Source organism: Podarcis melisellensis (assembly GCF_964234715.1).
Source record: "Podarcis melisellensis genome assembly, chromosome: 14".
In the NCBI taxonomy this organism is placed as follows: Eukaryota; Metazoa; Chordata; class Lepidosauria; order Squamata; family Lacertidae; genus Podarcis; species Podarcis melisellensis.
The window spans coordinates 1,144,035-1,162,929 of record NC_138546.1 but is presented as its reverse complement, the minus strand read 5'-3'; positions in this window follow the sequence as shown (position 1 = coordinate 1,162,929).

Genomic DNA, 18,895 nt, shown 5'->3' with positions numbered 1-18,895 from the left:
TGGGGGTGGTTTCTATATATAATTTTAGTAGTTTTACATAAAAGTTGTACACCATAAACATAACATTTTCACACATTAAAAAAGGGGGGTTCTTTCGAACCTTGAGCCTCCTCCCTCCCCTTCATGCGTTCCAATTCTAAATTTTATTCCTGCATCTTTGACTGTAATCTATCTGTTATATAATCATAGTATCCAAAATCCATGTTACATTACAAGTGTCATTGTATTCCTGCCAATGATTTCAACTGTTTACAGGGGTGTCTCAAATATGTTAGAAAGTTGTTCCAGTCTCTTAAGAATACTTGATCTTCCTGGTTTCTAATCTTTCCCGTCAGTCTCGCCATTTCTGCATATTCCATCAGTTTCGTCTTCCACTCTTCTCTGGTCGCTTTCCATCTCTGGGCAAGAAGCATCCTTGCTGCCATCATTGCATACACAAACAGTCTTTTATTTTATTTTGGTAGTTCCACACCTATTATGCCTAACAAAAAAGCCTCTGGTTTTTTGACCAAAGTGATCTTAAACATTTTTTTCAGCTCATTGTATATCATTTCCCAGAAAGCTTTTACAGGACCACCACATATGATAAAATATACCCTCTTTCCTTTACATTTCCAGCACACATTTGAACTGGTTCTATACATTTTCGTGATTTTGTTGTTGTTGTTTAGTCGTTTAGTCGTGTCCAACTCTTCATGACCCCCTGGACTAGAGCACGCCAGGCACTCCTGTCTTCCACTGCCTCCCGCAGTTTGGTCAGGCTCATGTTCGTAGCTTCGAGAACACTGTCCCACCATCTCGTCCTCTGTCATCCCCTTCTCCTTGGGCCCTCCATCTTTCCCAACATCAGGGTCTTTTCCAGGGAGTCTTCTCTTCTCATGAGGTGGCCAAAGTCTTGGAGCATCAGCTTCAGGATCTGTCCTTCCAGTGAGCACTCAGGGCTGATTTCCTTCAGAATGGAGACGTTGGATCTTCTTGCAGTCCATGGGACTCTCAAGAGTCTCCTCCAGCACCAGAATTCAAAAGCATCAATTCTTCGGCCACTAGCCTTCTTGATGGTCCAGCTCTCACTTCCATACATCACTACTGGTAAAACCATGGCTTTAACTATATGGGCCTTTGTTGGCAAGGTGATGTCTCTCTTTCGCGATTTTACTAGGTGTCAAATACCAACGGCACATCATTTTCATATCGTTTTCTTCCAACGAACAGCAAGCCGTAAACATCAAATCCTCTTCCCACAACTTTTCCCATGAAGAAAGCTGTATATTACAACCCAAACTGGGGGTGATGTTTACATCCCCAATTTTTGCATACGAAAACATGTAGGGACCGAAAAAGCAGGTAAGCAGCCGAGGGAAAAGAGGGAAAAGTAAAACCGAGTTGAAGAACGGAATGAAAACAGCCAAGCAGGATGCCAAATGACAATCATACTTCACTGAACATCATATGGTATTTAAATACCCAAACCATAATGAAGAATGAGAAGCTGGAGGGATCTGTTGATAATATATTCAAAGAAAGGGAAAACCAATCTGCATCAAAATTGCCGGGTTTAGCCTCTCTCCATGCAGCTCTGTGGCAACGACTCCATGTACTTCTGGCTTCCTGCATTTCCTTGTACTCTGTTCAAAAAGCAAAAAAACCCAAAAAACAGATTGAGATTTGGGGATCTCTGCTCGCCCCCACCATTGAAGAGGAGACGGGTGTGAATTGGAGCTGCAGGCAAGTCAAACTCTTAGCTATTGTCTGGGTGTGTTTGCTAGCAGATCTTGGTTCTTGGTTCTGGTTGCAATTGTAATGTGGGGACTGCCCCCCCCCCAAGCAGCCCCAGAAAACCCTTCGCACTCACAGCTCTGGTGTTTTGTGCTATTGGCACACGCAGACACAGTTCTGTCTGGTTTGGGCCTGGCAGACTGGGGGCCTCCTTTGCTTCCTGGCCCTTCCCAGAAACAATTTTTGACAACTGTTAACAGACACGCAGGCCTGGACAGAGCCACAATCACCTTTCTCCTGTGATTTGCATTCTTCGGAGAGGTTCCATCTGTTTCTTATATATGCGGTTTTTAAAAAACTCCAGTACAATCGTGACTCACCCGGGAGCTTAGTCCCCAAAGTTCCTCATATATGCAAAAATGCGTACTGTGTATTCAAACCGTACCTAGGAAATGCCCCCTGTGAGGGCAGCCCTAGCCTTCTGGAGGTGGGGGCCTTGCCCAGCCCCAAGCAAGACAGAAAGCTGAAAAGCTCTATTTGCACTGGGTTTTCCCAGTATGAAAAGAGGTTCTAGAGCAGGGGTCAGCAAACCTTTTCAGCAGGGGGCCGGTCCACTGTACCTCAGACCTTGTGGGGGGCTGGACTATATTTTGAAGGGGGGGAAATCTACAAATGCCTATGCCCCACAAATAACCCGGAGATGCATTTTAAATAAAAGCACACATTCTACTCATGTAAAAACATGCTGACTCCCGGACAGTCCGTGGGCCGGATTTAGAAGGTGATCTGGCCCCTGGGCCTTAGTTTGCCTACCCATGTTCTAGGGTCTCTGCTTTACTTGCATTTAACCTGCAGAATTTCAACCAGGCAGCCTTCAACCGTGTATAGTTGAAATTGCGCAGAGAGGCAATGGAGTTCCCCTCCTGGGGTGAAGTCAAACCACTGTGTTAGCAGCACTGAAGTGATATTCAGGGGCTCAAGCCTGGGCAGTGTGTCTGGAGGTCCTGGGCTGCGCATACAACAAGACACACACACACACCCCAAGCCTCGCCAATGGGGTACAAAGGAAAGCAGAGCAAGATGCTTGGCACCAGCTTGGCTGCAGGAGTGGCCAGAAGGAGGCCTACAAGGCGCTGGGATGCAGGTGGCGCTGTGGTCTAAACCACTGAGCCTCTTGGGCTTGCTGATCAAAAGGTTGGCGGTTCAAAACCTGCACAACAGGGTGAGGTCCAGTTGCTCTGTCCCAGCTCCTGCCCACCTAGCAGTTTGAAAGCATACCAGTGCAAGTAGATAAATAGGTACCGCTGTGGTGAGAAGGTAAACAGCATTTCTGTGCACTCTGGCTTCCATCACAGTGTCCTGTTGCACCAGAAGCAGCTTAGCCCTGCTGGCCACATGACCTGGAAAGCTATCACTGGACAAACGTTGACTCCCTCAGCCTGAAATTGAGGTGAGCGCCACAACCCCAGAGTCATGTTTGGCTGGACTTAACTATCAGGTGTCCTTTACCTTTTGTTGTTGTTTAGTCATTTAGTCATGTCCGACTCTTTGTGACCCCATGGACTAGAGCACGCCAGGCACTCCTGTCTTCCACCGCCTCCCGCAGTTTGGTCAGGCTCATGTTTGTAGCTTCGAGAAGTTGCCGTGGCAAACGGGCTTGAATAACTCAGAGAAGCTATGAGCTATGCTGTGCAGGGCCACCCAAGATGGACAGGTCATAGTGGAGAGTTTTGACCAAACGTGATCCACCTGGAGCAGGAACCGGCAAGCCACTCCAGTATCCCTGCCAAGAAAACTCCATGGACAAAGGCCTTTACCTTTTAGTTCATAATAACTGGCACCTTCAAGAGTGAATGGGAAAGAAATAGGAGTCGGCGGGCTTCTCCTTCCCTTTTTCATAGAATTTTAGAGTTTGAAGGGACCACAAGACTCCTCTAGTCCAATTCCCTGCAATGCAGGAATCTTTTGCCCATTGTGGGTCTCAAAACCACAACCCTGAAATTCAGAGCCTCCTGCTCTTCCAGTGCTTTTGAAGTGGTGCCTTCAACGCCGCAAGACTCGGGCTGCTGCCTCTTCCCGATTCTCCCTTGCTATTTCCAAGGGCAGATTTTCAGCAACAGAGGTTTTCTGGGCTTTCTTTCATGGCACAGCACTTGGGGGTTTGTGCTGCTCCGAGATCTAAGGTCTCCGGTCCTTCTTTATCCCTGCGTGGGAACGCTGTTGCCGGTTTTGCAGATTTTATTTTATTTTATTGCATGGCGAGTCCTACGCCTTGCTAAATGCAAATGCACCAAGTTAACGACTCTCGGAGGCCGAGTAAAGACCCTCCGCCGACTCCTTCTTACAGGCAGCAAAGTTTGCTTGGCATGGCAGATCTTGGCTGAATAACCGATCTATGGTTGTGTTAAAAGGGGGCCCTGGAGAGAGATCAAAAATGGGGGGGGGGGGGAGACATCATTTGCATGCTTGGGACGCCTTCATGCGTGGTGTCTGTGTGTGTGTGTGTGTGTGTGTGTGTGTTTGAAATGCACAGGGAAAGAAGAGCAAAGGTAGCAAGATAATCACAAGCTGCCTGCTGGTGTAATGGGGTTGATGAATATGGATGCCACCCTGACAGAGATGGGGAATCTGGATGGGAAATTAAGATTCTAAACTGTACCGCCGCCTTGCTCAGCCGTCACAATTAGGGGCATAACTAGCCCCATGCTAAGCGAGATGCTGAGAGGGGCCAGTTTTATTGGTCTGGAAAACGGGCGCAGCAAAGAGTTCATCGTCTGCTCCGTTGCAATATCAGACCTGGTGTGCGGTGGGATGTGGTTCACATCCACCAGCACTTACTTTCTCCCTAGGCTGGAAATAAAACTGCCCGTAGACTAGAAAACCCTCGCAGTCCCTTCCAGCCCTACAATTCTATGGTTCAATGATCAAACCTCTCCATTCTGAAGGAAATCAGCCCTGTGCTCCCTGGAAGGACAGATCCTGAAGCTGAGGCTCCAATCCTTTGGCCACCTCATGAGAAGAGAAGACTCCCTGGAAAAGACCCTGATGCTGGGAAAGATGGAGGGCACAAGGAGAAGGAGACAACAGAGGACGAGATGGTGGGACAGTGTTGTCGAAGGGACCAGCATGAGTTTCACCGAACTGCAGGAGGCAGTGGAAGACAGGAGTGCCTGGCGTGCTCTGGTCCAGGGGGTCACAAAGAGTCGGACACGACTAAATGACTAAACAACAACCACAACAATGATCATGCCATGATACAAATCTAGGGTGCAACCACATTTGGAGTGCCGCGTACAGCTCTTCTCAAAAAGGATATTGCAGAGTTGGGAGAAGTTGAGAAAAGTGCAACCGACATGATTTTGAGGGGATGGAGAGACTCCGCTATGAGAAAAGGTGGCAGTCTGGGACTTTTTAGTTTAGCGGAAAGGTGAGAAACAGGAGATACGGTAGAATTTTATACAATTATGCACAGCGTGGAGAAAGCAGCTAGAGAAGTTTTCCTCCCTCTCTCATAAATACAACCCAGGTGGTTTGTTGTTTAGTCGTGTCCGCCTCTTCGTGCCCCCCTGGACCAGAGCACGCCAGGCACTCGTGTCTTCCACTGCCTCCTGCAGTTTGGTCAAACTCATGTTCGTAGCTTCGAGAACACTGTCCCACCATCTCGTCCTCTGTCGTCCCCTTCTCCTTGTGCCCTCCATCTTTCCCAACATCAGGGTCTTTTCCAGTGAGTCTTCTCTTCTCATGAGGTGGCCAAAGTATTGGATCCAGCAGGGTTCTTCTTATGTTCTTAAGATAGATACCTCTAGAAAACCACCTTTGGTGGTTGCAAAATATGCCTGCGTATCGCAAGCACTGATGGCTGTCAGTGAGTCGTGGCTGCTCCCTGCTGGACCCATCTCCCCGGCTCAGCTGAGATGGAGGCTCAGAGGAACTGTTTGGGTGGATGGCATTGTTGTAAACAAAAACCTGCCCTTTTCCCTTATGGGGTATCCAAGAGCCCATAAAGAGTCCTTATGTAGGTTCCCTATTGGTAGGAGAAAACAACAGAGGCCAACCAGAGAATATTGAGAAGCAAAGCAGCTAGTAAGCTTGATCTTTATTGATCTGTTGCAACAGGGTGCTCCCCTCACCCCACGCAGGAGGGAGGAGGAACCCAGAACAATGGTGTATATAGACTTTTGAAGTTGCCACCCTGTAGATCAAGACCACCCCTAGAAACATCATACATACATCACAGAAGGGGTATAGCTCAAGACCCCCCCCCAGATACATCATACCTACATCACAGAAAGGGCGGTCTACAGCAGAAATCTGAGTGCTTTGTTTACCTCCTGTCTGCCAGATTCCCTGTTTAATGGTCACTTGACTGGATTGCCTGGGGAGCCTGGCCAGTCTTTTGTGATGATAAATACTTAGTTCCTGAGCCAGGACAGGCTTACACCCTATTCATATCTTAAATATGCCCTCGTGAGGATTTTTGAGGAAAGAGACAATGGGGAGGTTTCTCACTTTGAGCTTGCAGAGAGGTAATTGAGGTCAGTTTGGGAGCCAAAAATGGTTTCAGGTCGATCTTCCTGTGCTGATCTATGTACGTGCTTGGTTGGTACATTTATGAACATTTAACATTTGAATCCTGGAAGTGTCGAATATGAGAATCAGAGAGTATTGTGGAGTTGGAAGAGATACAGTGCAAAATTCAGCGGCCAGGTTCCTCAGCAGGGCTAGACAGTCTGAACATATTATAGGGCTGCCATATGTCTGGAATTTCCAGGATGTAGCTGGAATACTAGTCAGAAGCAGTGTCCAGGCAGAAATCGCTGAAATGTACGGGAAAATCCGGATGCAAAGTCTAGATTTGGGTAATTTTGCTTAAATATGGCTCAAAAACTTTGGGCAAAAGTTTAAAAAAGCTTAACCCCCCCACCAAAAGCTCAACATCTCTTTTGAGTCTGGGTTTTCACTTTCTGAAAGATGGCGAACCTAATATTACACCAATCATGGTCTGACTGCACTGGTTGCCAATCAGTTTCCGGGCCCAATTCAAAGTGCTGGTTTTGACCTATGAAGCCTTAAATGGCTCAGGACCACAATACCTCAGGACCAATACCTCAGGAAAAGTTCATTTATTTCAGTAATTCAACTTAAAAGGTGAGGCTAATATATGAGATAGACTCATGACAGGCAAAGCGAGATACATCAAGCCTTTATTTGTTATAATTGTGATGATTATGGTGTACAGCTGATATTCTATTTTTTCGAGTTTCACCTGCAGGGCAGTAGACAACTGTTGTTGTTGTTGTTGTTGTTGTTGTTCATCATCATCATCTTGGAAACTAGAAAACCTAGACAGGTGGATGTTCCCTACTTCCTAAGGAAATCCCCTCTTGTTAAAAAAAGATGACATTTTTATACCTATACAAAAGTCAGTGTTAGACTACTCCATGGTATGCTGTGTGGGGCTGCCTTTTTACGACACGAAGAATGTGGCTCTTGCGCCAAAGGGACTGGCTGTTAGGAACATAAAGAGAGCCTGCAGGATCAGGCCCATGGCCCACCTAGTCCAGCATCCTGTTCTCCCAGTGGCGGAACAGTGGCCTCTGTGAGAGAGGGTCAGTGGCTCTTCCGGGGGCCGAGTGCGAATCCTCCGCAAGGGGCCTCTCCTTGCAGAGCCAGCAGCAGCCCACCCAGGAGGCCGAGGGAGGGACTGTCTCTCCCGCAGGGGGGAAAGGCGATCCCCTCCTTCCTGGTAACGTGAGTGCCAGGAAACATCCTTATCAGATCGGCACCCGGTGTGGCTCTCCGTTCCGCACCACCTTGTGACATTCGGATAACACTTTTGGTAATTGATGTCTTAATCGAGCTTGTAATGGGATGCAACTCTGCTCAGCTTCCGCAGGAGGCTTCTAGAATCCTCAATGAAAACCGGAGGCCTTGTTAATTAATTAATTAAGCCTCTGTCCTGTAGTGCAGGGATCACAACTAAAGCAAGGGTAGGCAAACTAAGGCCCAGGGGACGGATCCAGCCCAATCGCCTTCTCAGTCCGGCCCACAGATGGTCCGGGAATCAGCGTGTGTTTACACGAGCAAAATATGTCCTTTTATTTAAAATGCATCTCTGGGTTCTTTGTGGGGCACAGGAATTCGTTCATTTTTATTTTTATTTTCGAAATATATTCCGGCCCCCCACAAGGTCTGAGGGAAAGTTGACTGGCCCCCTGCTGAAAAAGTTTGCTGATCCCTGCAACGGAAGCATCCATGACAGAAGGGTTATTGCTGTTTGTTTGTTTATTTTTAAGTATTCTAAATTATTGTCATTATTTAAATCTGCTCTCCTCCAAGGAACTCAAAAGCGGCTTGCCTAGTCCTCCTCCTTCCCATTTTGTACTCACAACAGCCCTGTGAGGTAGGTCAGGCTGAGAGGAAGTGATTCCCCCCCCCCCCGGTCACCCCATCAGCTTCATGGGAATCTGAACCCTGGCCTTCCAGGTCCTAGTCTGACACTCTGAGCAGTGCCCCACACTGGCACTCTTTATCTTCCCAATGACCCTGTGAGGTAGGGGAGAGAGAGAGAGAGAGAGAGACTAGCCCAAGGTTCTTCAGTGAGTTTGAACCAGGGTTTCCCAAGTCCTGGCTTCACCAGGCTGCCTCTATCAGCAGTGCAGGAAAGAGCTCAGCTTGGATCAAAGCGGAATCGAGGTATCAAATATGCCTTTGTATGGCAACAGTTTTCGAATTACTGTACAGTGGTACCTTGGTACTCAAACACAACTTGGAACCTGAACACTGCAAACCCGGAAGTAAGTTGCAAACCTTTTTCGGAAGCCGAACGTGCTCCATTTTGAGTGCCACGCTTCCAATTTGAGCGTTACGCTGAGGTCTGTTTTTGCTATTTATTTTGCATTTTTGTATTGCAGCTTTTTTTTTTTTTGTTTTTGTGTGGAACCCAGTTCCGCTACTGATTGATTGTGTGACTGTCATACATTGTTTATTGCTTTCATTTTATGGATCAATGGTCTTGTTAGATAGGAAAATTCATGTTCAATTGCAGTTTTAGGGGTTGTTTTTAAAAGTCTGGCACGGATTAATCCTTTTTGCATTACTTTCTATGGGAAAAGGCACCTTGATTTAGGAATGCTTTGGTTTTGGAACGGACTTCCTGAATGGATTAAGTTTGAGAACCAAGGGACCACTGTATGTCCATTTTTTTCTTGTACAGAATAATTCATCCTGTTTTCAAGACCAGCAAACGAAAAGTCAGGTGCTTTTCACATGCAATGTCAAACCACAGTTGACTGTTGCATGCATGAGTAGCAGCAAGCCTCGGTTTTGGGTGCTCTCCCTTCCCCTCTCCCCCAGCATGGCTGTGAGGAAGAGGCCGGAAGCATCTATTTCTGCTTTTCAACTAACCAGAAATTCTTCTGTCATCCAAATGTGCAAAGAGGTGTGGGGCTTGTTCAGAAGCTTAGGCAGGGCCTCATATCACAGACGAGGACTTCATTTTCACAAATGGGTCAGACAGTGCACAGAAGACACATCATATGGGGACTTCTGGAGAGGGAAAATGGCGGGCGCCACGGCAGCGAGCAGCTCCTGAAGCCAGCCAGAGCCAACCACGCTACCAGGCTGGCTCCGGGCTTCTGAGGCTGCCGCTGCCACGTTTCCCGGGAACAGATTTGCACATCTGGGGATATTCCGGGGATGGAATTTCTCTGGGGACAGATTTGCAAATCCGGGGACTGTCCGCGGGAACCGGGGACGTCTGGTAACCCTAGCTTAAAACCCTCCAAGGAAGTCCACCATCTTCAAAGTGAGCCCATTGCAAACAGGTCACAGGCAACAGGGCGTTGTTTTTTTAATTGCTAGGTTTTTGCACGCGAAGGCCAATTCAAAATTTAACAGGGACATTTTGATACCAGGGACATTCCGCACTGTGTGAGCCCCACCAATTCTCCAAGAAACGCTCAACCCCTCCAGGCTGCACAAACAAGGACAGGATCTTTTGCTGTTGTGGTGGTGAACGATTAAACCGAAGTGTTCCCAGCCCTTCGAGGGGATAGAGACTCCCTCTGGCCTGGTCCTGGGGTCTCCCAGTCTGCTCAGCAGTGTCAGGAAGGGCACTGCAGCCCAAAGGACAAGTTAATATGTGTTTTTGTTTGCGTTTTGCAAATGGAAAACCGTACCACAGAGCTATCAAAATTCCTTCTCACAATTCCCCAGGCTTTCATTTGCGAAAGAAGCAGGCAGCCCAGTCGCTTCCTCTGTCTCCCCCCCCCCCCTGGAGTTTTAAAGTCTGCTCTATTCCATTGCCCGCCCCTCCAAGGGCCCTTTTCCTTTGGATATCGTTTCCTCTTCTTTTGCCTTCTGGAAAATGTTTTGCTGGAAATGTCACTAGTGTAGATTCATCGTTCTTCAGTCCCAGGACCGGCACCAACAGTCAGGGGTTCCTTGGTGATGACACCGGTCTTGTAGGGGGCCGAACCAAATGACCCTTTGGGGCCTAGGTAGGCAATCGTGGGGTGCTCCAAGGACTCCCTTTTACACTTCCAACCTGCTTGTCCACCAGCCTCTTGCCAATTTTGCATTTGCTGATTTAGGTATATGCATGGGTGCAAATCTGCTAATTTGTTGTTGTTCTTTAGTTGTTTAGTCGTGTCCGACTCTTCATGACCCCATGGACCAGAGCATGCCAGGCACTCCTGTCTTCCACTGCCTCCCACAGTTTGGTCAAACTCATGTTCGTAGCTTCGAGAACACTGTCCAACCATCTCGTCCTCTGTCGTCCCCTTCTCCTTCTGTCGTCCCCTTCTCCCAGCATCAGGGTCTTTTCCAGGGAGTCTTCTCTTCTCATGAGGTGGCCAAAGTCTTGGAGCCTCAGCTTCACGATCTGTCCTTCCAGTGAGCACTCAGGGCTGATTTCCTTTAGAATGGAGAGTTTAGATCTTCAGCACCAGAATTCAAAAGCATCAATTCTTCGGCGATCAGCCTTCTTTATGGTCCAGCTCTCACTTCCATACATCACTACTGGGAAAACCATAGCTTTTACTATATGGACCTTTGTTGGCAAGGTGATGTCTCTACTTTTTAGGATGCTGTCTAGGTTTGTCATTGCTTTTCTCCCAAGAAGCAGGCGTCTCTTAATTTTGTGGCTGCTGTCACCATCTGCAGTGATCATGGAGCCCAAGAAAGTAAAATCTGCTAATAACTGCCTCTAAAATTTAGGCAGAACTGCAGTATGTCTCGCCATGGCAAGGAAAGCTGTGACCAGGTGACCTGCTCAGTCTCCTGCCTATTACTGATGGGCACCTTCAAGGTGCCTCCCTAAACAGAGGGTGTCTTTGGATAGAGGCAGTGGCATAGCGTGGGTTGCTATTGCCACGGGGCCACGTGGATGGGGAGTGGGAGGGAGGCAAACAGATGTAGTATGCACGCTCATTAAGCTGCCTAATGGCATCTGCATCACCCAGGAGATCGCAATCATTCCATGGAGAGGTCACTTCCTGGTTCACTGGAAAAGACGTTTTTCAACGGAGCCCAGGCACGGAAGCGCACAGCTGTACTGAAGCAACGCTGGGTGTTGGATTTTTGCACCTGGGGCACCATCCCTGAAGTGTAGGTGGGTTCCCATAAGGCAAGACGTAGTGATAACAGCAAGAACCTTTAGTGAACTACATAGCTGGGAAACAGAGGCAAAGCAACTCCTTATATATATTCCTGAAGGCCTGGGCCACTCCCACTCCCAACGTGATTGGCTGTCTAAACTTCCAAGCTGCGAATCATGACTCAGAGGTCAAGAGCCAATGGCAGAGGCCCAAATCCTGAAATGTTCTGTGATTTGACATCATGTATCAAAACAAAACACAGGTGCTCAGAATCCTTAGTCCAGACTTAAGCTCAGACAGACACAGACCACTGAATACATAACATTCCCTGTGCCGCCCCCCATGCCATGCCACTGGAGAGCGGACTGTCCTCCCTAAAGTAAGACACACATACCCGCCAACATTTCTCTGATGAAAATAGGGACGTCCTAAGGAAGAGAGGGACACTCTGGGATCAAATCAGAAACCAGTACTGCTTTTGCAAATCCAGGACGGTCCCTGAAAACGTTGTTTTTATATGCAATGACGGCAGCAAGAATATTATTGGCACAAAAATGGAAGCAAGAAGAATTACCGCCGAAAGAAGAATGGTGGATGAAATTGATGGACTATGCAGAACTGGATAAATTAACGGGAAGGATACGAAACCTGCGGGACTAGAGATTCTTAGAAGACTGGAGTAAATATACAAACTATTTGAAAAGCAATTGTAATGAACAGATTACGTTAGTAGGACTGCAAGAAGTTTTGTAAGGAGGACTATCTGAAATATTGCAAGAAAGACTATGAGGAGAATTATTAGTTAATGATAATTAAGAGTAATAGAGAAATTAAGAAATGCAGAATAAGTGATAAAGTACGAAAAATCATCAGAGGTGTCGACAGAAGTCGAAAACATTGTAGAAGATAAGTTATGTTACCGTATTTTTCGCCCTATAGGATGCACCGTCCCATAAGGCGCACCTAGTTTTTTTGGGGGGAAATAAAGGGGGGAAATAATTATTTTTTTTCCCCCAGGCACGGGCCTGGGGCGGGGGAGAGGTCCGCGAAGCCTGGACGCGCTGAGCTCAGCGTGCGCAGGCTTCGGCATGCAGGCAACTCTCCGCAGCAGCGGGAGTGCTCCCGCTGGTTGCGGAGAGGTCCGCGAAGCCTGGAGAGCGAGAGGGGTCAGTGCGTACCGACCCCTCTCGCTCTCCAGGCTTCAGTGAAAGCCTGCATTCGCCCCATAGGATGCACACACATTTCCCCTTCATTTTTTGGGGGGAAATAGTGCGTCCTATAGGGCGAAAAATACGGTATATGACTGTTGGAAATGATATATTTAAAAAACCAATAAAAGTGTGTGTGTATATATAAATATAAAAGGAAAACGGGGGCACTTGGAGGGTCTGGTCAATCCTGCACCTTTTGCCAATGCAGCTACCCGGTAGAAGGAAAGGCAGCAGAAGGGATCTCGCAATCGCACTGCTTTCGAAACCAAAAAATGCTCAGGAATTGGGGGCACCCCGTGGCCGCACCTGTCCAGAACGAGCCAAGAGGGCTCCCGCATACAAAAAGTGCGCCCGCGGTTCCACAAATGCGAGTTCCGGCAAGCTGCCTGCAGCACTGGAACGAGGCTTCAATCCTCATTAAAAACTCCTCATCAGATTCTCAGCTGGCCTGCTTCATTTTGTTTCAACATCCCTTCAGAACAAAACCCTGCTTTTCCCATTCAAAGCGCTCCGCCTTTCTGCAAATTTCACATTCCCTGGGAAGTTGGCATCTGAGGCGCTGCTGCAATAGATTTTATACACACACATATATATGCCTGTGTACATTTAAAGCAGGGCCCATAGAATAGCATGTATTTATACTTCAAAACAGCTTGTTTGTATAATTGCCCATTTCCTTCCCCCACCCCCTTTTATTACAATGGCTAATTAGTCGGTTTCTTGCTTGGTACCCTGTAAACAAAAAACTGTTTTTGTTGCCAATTTGCAAAGCACTTTTGCAGAAGCCTCCAGAACACTCAGGCCTGTTTGATGCGTTTGACATTAATTTGATAATAGCGGCTTAGCAAGAAACCCGGTCTCCATGCCTATAAATGCAGTGCTTTCAGTACTTCCTTTTATCTGCACTGTGAAATAATGCGTCCCCCCCCCGCCCCGCCCCACAGTAATAACAAGCACCCAGGTCCTTTTTTCATAAATGCCCTGCATGTCCTCTTTTCAAAGCATTTGTTCAGCAGGTGGGGTTTTGTTTTTTTTGTTTTGTTCTGTTTTTAAAGGATTTTTTTAAAACATAGCTTTTCTTTATTTATTTTATCTGACAGTAAAAAGCCATTTGACAGTGGGAACGGTGGTGGACTCTCCTTCGTTTTAAGCAGAGGTTGGATGGCCATCTGTCAAGGATGATCTAGTTGAGATTCCTGCGTTGCAGGGGGTTGGACTAGAGTACCCCAGGGGGTAACAACTTCTTCTTCCTCCTCCTCATCTTCTTCTTCCTCTTCTTCTTCTTCTTTGGCGATCCCTCGTAGCTGAGTATGATCGTCTTCCATGAACACGGTTTTAACAATGAGTCTGTAAGTGACTGTGGAGGCCAATTCTGGATCCACACTCCTTCCACAGTGGGGACATTGGTTTCCAGGTGGCAGTTGATCACGGTGTGGATTTGCCAAGTGTGCCTCCCTCTTAGCATGTTTCTCTCTTGCGTCCTGAGTTCAAGTATCTTCAAAGTCCATGACGCCTTTGGTAAAGGCTGCTCTCCAACTGGAGCGCTCGCAGGACAGTGTTTCCCAATTGTTGGTGTTTATACTACATTTTTTAAAAAATTGCCTTGAGACAGTCTTTAAGCCTCTTTTGTTGACCACCAGCATTACACTTTCCATTTTTAAGTTTAGGAATAGAGTAGTTGCTTTGGAAGATGATCATCTGGCATCTGCACAACAGGACCAGTCCAACAAAGTTGACATTGACGAATAATTGCTTCAACACTGGTGAACTTTGCTTCTTCCATTACACTGGCATTAGTTCGCCTGTCTTCCCAAATGATGTGTAGAATTTTTGGAGACACCGTTGCTGGAATCTTTCAAGGAGTTGGAGATGGCGTTTTTAAGTGGTCCATGTTTCACAAGCAGACAGTAAGGTTGGTAGTACAATAGCTTTGTAAACAAGCATTTTGGTTTCCCTGCAAATGTCCCAGTCCTCAAACACTCTGCACTTCAATTGGGAAAAAGCCGCACTCAAAGACCTCAGGCAATGCTGGATTTCGGCATCAGTGTTGGCCCTTGTGGAAAGATAACTGCCCAGGTAGGAGAAGTGATCGACATTTTCCAATGTTACACCACTGAGTTGGATTTGTGGCGCTGCAGAGGGGTTATTTCGTACTTGTTGGTGCAGCACTTTTGTTTTTTGGATGTTGACTGACAGACCAAGCTCTTTGTAAGCTTCTGCGAAGATATTTAGGATGGTTTGGAGGTCATCCTCTGAGCATGCACACACTACGCTGTGGTTTTATGAAGGTGTGAAGGGGAAGTTAAGGGACAATGGCGATGACGGAGGTACTTTGAAGCTTGCATAGATTTGCTTAAAGGTGAGTGATGAGTGAGCGATAATAGGATACGAAGTGCCCATGCATCTCCTGGTCCAACCTCATCCCTTTTCTCCCAATATTTCATTATTAAACCATCTACCAGCTCCCTCTCCTTTGCTCACACAAGCAGTAAATGTCAATTTGATGACATTTAACTTTTAAGTCATTTTGGTTTTTAAACAAAGCTATAATTCCAAAGTTGCCACGCAGGCCTAGAACCATGTTCCGCTGGGTAACAAATTAAACTATGCCGGGTTGGTTGAAAAGGAGGGGTTGCTTGTTTTGTTCGACTCTCAGACCCAGCTTGTCACTTTGACCATGGATATTAAGTCCCAGAGTGGTAAGATCCAGATCTCAAAAATGTCTGAACCATCTTCATTGATCTACACCAGCGAGACTTGAACGGGGGGGGGGGGGGGCACGTCACACAGCAATTGCTGGAATGCTTGGGCGAGACTTGATTGACAACCACAAACCTAGGCAGGTCTACTCAGAAGTGAGCCCCTTCCCCAATCCTAGTGCCTTCCAGATCCGTTGGGCTACAATTCCCATTGTTATGAGAATTATACGGTCTAAGATATAAAATAAATGTTCATAAATGGACCAGGCAAACACATACACAAATATATAAACCACATGTCTGAAACAGTACAGGAAAACAGTCCTAAAGCCATTTTGACTCTTTCAGTGACCTCAAATATTCCTCTGCAGTTTGGATGCAAATGAGGGAAACCTCCTCATTGTCTCTGTGCTCACAAATCCTGCCTCAAGGGCACATTTGGGTATGACTAGGGTGAGCCTAAGGGACGCAGGTGGCGCTGTGGGTTAAAGCCTCAGCACCTAGGACGGCGGTTCGAATCCCTGCGGCGGGGTGCGCTCCCGCTGCTCGGTCCCAGCGCCTGCCAACCTAGCAGTTCGAAAGCACCTCCGGGTGCAAGTAGATAAATAGGGACCGCTTTCTAGCGGGAAGGTAAACGGCGTTTCCGTGTGCGGCTCTGGCTCGCCAGAGCAGCGATGTCACGCTGGCCACGTGACCCGGAAGTGTCTCCGGACAGCGCTGGCCCCTGGCCTCTTGAGTGAGATGGGCGCACAACCCCAGAGTCTGGCAAGACTGGCCCGTACGGGCAGGGGTACCTTTACCTTTACCTTAGGGTGAGCCTATGACCCTGACTCAGGAATTAAATATTTATCATCTCAAAAGAATGGCCAGGCTCTCAAGGTAAACCCATTAACAGCCAGGTAAACCCATCAACAGGTTTATTGCCAGACAGGATTTCTGCTGTAGACCACCTCCTTCTGTGATGTATGTATGATGTTTTGGGAGGTGGTCTTGGACTACAGTGGAGGCAATTTCAAAAGTCTATATAAGGGCTTTCACACCATTGTTTGGGGTTCCTCCTCCCTCCTGCGTGGGGTGAGTGGGGGACCCTGTTGCAACAGTTTAATAAAGATCAGGCTTACTAGCTGCTTTGCTTCTCAATATTCTCTGGTTGGCCTCTGTTATTTTCTCCTACTGATAGAGAACCTACATAAGGACTCTAAACGGATACCCCATAAGGGAAAAGGAGCAGTTTTTTTTCTTATAACAATTTAACACCATCATGCCTGACCAATGAACCTGCTGGCTGGAGCTGATGGGCACCAGAGGCCAAAGCATCAGAAGGACATGGGGTTGCCGGGTCAGGAGCACCTAGGGGAGGGCCCTGGTGATGCCATATTTCAAAAAGTGAAAACACGGAAACAAAAGTTGTTGAGCTTTTTTTCTTGCTAAATCTCAACAACAAAAAATGAGTTTTTGAGCTAATGATTTTCATCATATCCTACATTTCTGACGTGGGCTGCCATATGTCTTGATTTCCACCCGCTGTTCACGAAGGTCAAATACTGGCTTTGTCAGAGAAATTCCGGACGTATGGCAGCCCTACACAGCAGCAGGCCTTGGAGATGGAGGTTAATTGGGAGAAGAAGAAGAAGAAGAAGAAGAAGAAGAAGAAGAAGAAGAAGAAGAAGAAGAAGAAGAAGAAGAAGAAGAAGAAGAAGAAGAAGAAGAAGAAGAAGAATTTATACCCTGCCCATCTGGCAGGGGTTCCCCAGCCACTGTGGGTGGCTTCCAACAAAATATTAAAATACAATAGTCCTTCAGATATTAAAAGCTTCCCTAAACAGGGCTGCCTTCAGATGTCTTCTAAAAGTCTGGTAGTTGTTTTTTCCTTTGACGGATAAGAGGGCGTTCCACAGGGTGGGCACCACCACCGAGAAGGCCCTCTGCCTGGTTCCCTGTAACTTGGCTTCTTGCAGGGAGGGAACCATGAGAAGGCCCTCGGAGCTGGACCTCAGGGTCTGGGAAGAACGATGGGGGTGGAGACGCTCCTTCAGGTATACAGGACCGAGGCCATTTAGGGCTTTAAAGCTCAGCACCAACACTTTGAATTTTGCTCGGAAACGTACTGGGAGCCAGTGTAGGTCTTTCAAGACTGGTGTTATGTGGTCTCGGCGGCTGCTACCAGTCACCAGTCTAGCTGCCGCGTTCTGGATTAGTTGAAGTTTCCGGGTCACCCTCAAAGGAAGCCCCACGTAGAGCGCATGGCAGTAGTCCAAGCGGGAGATAACCAGAGCATGCACCACTCTGGCGAAGGAAGAAGGGAGCAGAGGAGGGCAGACCCTCTGCTGGTTGTGTATGCTATAATTTGCAGCCAGGGCTGAAGCTTGCAAGCTGCCTGCACAGTGTTCCATACATATATAACAAATTTTAGCTACTAAAAAGTGAAAGGGGGGAAAGGAAGCCCTCCCTGCGCAGACCAGCTATCCCTTTCACTACTTTAGTAAAAATCCACTGTTTTTATCAAATACTCCCATTTATGAGCATTATGGCTTACAAATTTAATAAAATTGCTTCCTACACACTCACACACAGTTTTTAAATCTCTCACAGCAGTTTTTAAAGTTTTCACAAGGAATTTTTTTTTTTTTAAAGGACACATTTATCCCACAGCCACGGGCAAGAACTGAGCGCAGCTTTTACTTCAAAGGGAGCACATGGGGTGGAGGAGAACTTCACAAATACATAAAGAAAGCAAAAAAAACCCAAACCCCAATGTCCTAATGGTGTTTTTTTTTTGCTCCATGTTCCTTAATTGTCAAATGGCTAATTAGCAATGCCCAATTTAACATTCTCAGTGTGTAGAGATGGGAGTTCAGGAGCCCCCCTTCCCCTCCCTTTTTAAGGCAAAAAAATGGGATTAACTAAAATAAATAATTTAAGACAAAGGCATGCCGGCTTCCGCAGAATTAGCATAAAAACGCTACACTCGTGAGCATTTTGAAAGCTAAAAGAGAAAAGTGGGAGGAGGGAGGACGCACAGCAATTAAACTGAAATCCCTCTGCCTGCCTTCAGATCTAGCCATACGGAATATTTTCATGGGGCTTAAATGTGACTTTGGAAGGAGACGCACTGCAAATCTTTCTCTCTCTCTTTGGCTAGGGAACATCAGAAGCAAACGCGGACACCTCTGCTCTATCTCTTCAAGGCCGGCTCTGCTGTTAGGCAGGAGGAGGAAGCTGGCTCGGCCAGCTGAATACTGGAGATTCTTTCCTTTAAAATATAAAGCAATACTGAAAATGACGAGCATAGCAATAAATTCATGGGAAACAAATGGGCATCTAGACATTTTGTTTCGGCAACCATAACCTTGGTTTAAGGTGCCTTTTGGTTGTTAGCTGAGAGATTTGAGTTCAAGGCTGCTGGGAAAAAATACCCATCCCTAACCCTCTTTTTTGGGACGTGGGTGGTGCTGTGGGTTAAACCACAGAGGCTAGGGCTTGCTGATCAGAAGGTCAGCGGTTCAAATCCCCGCGACGGGGTGAGCTCCCGTTGCTCGGTCCCTGCTCTTGCCAACCTAGCAGTTGGAAAGCACGTCAAAGTGCAAGTAGATAAATAGGTACCATTTTGGCAGGAAGGTAAACGGCATTTCCGTGCGGTGCTCGGGTTCACCAGAAGCAGCTTAGTCAT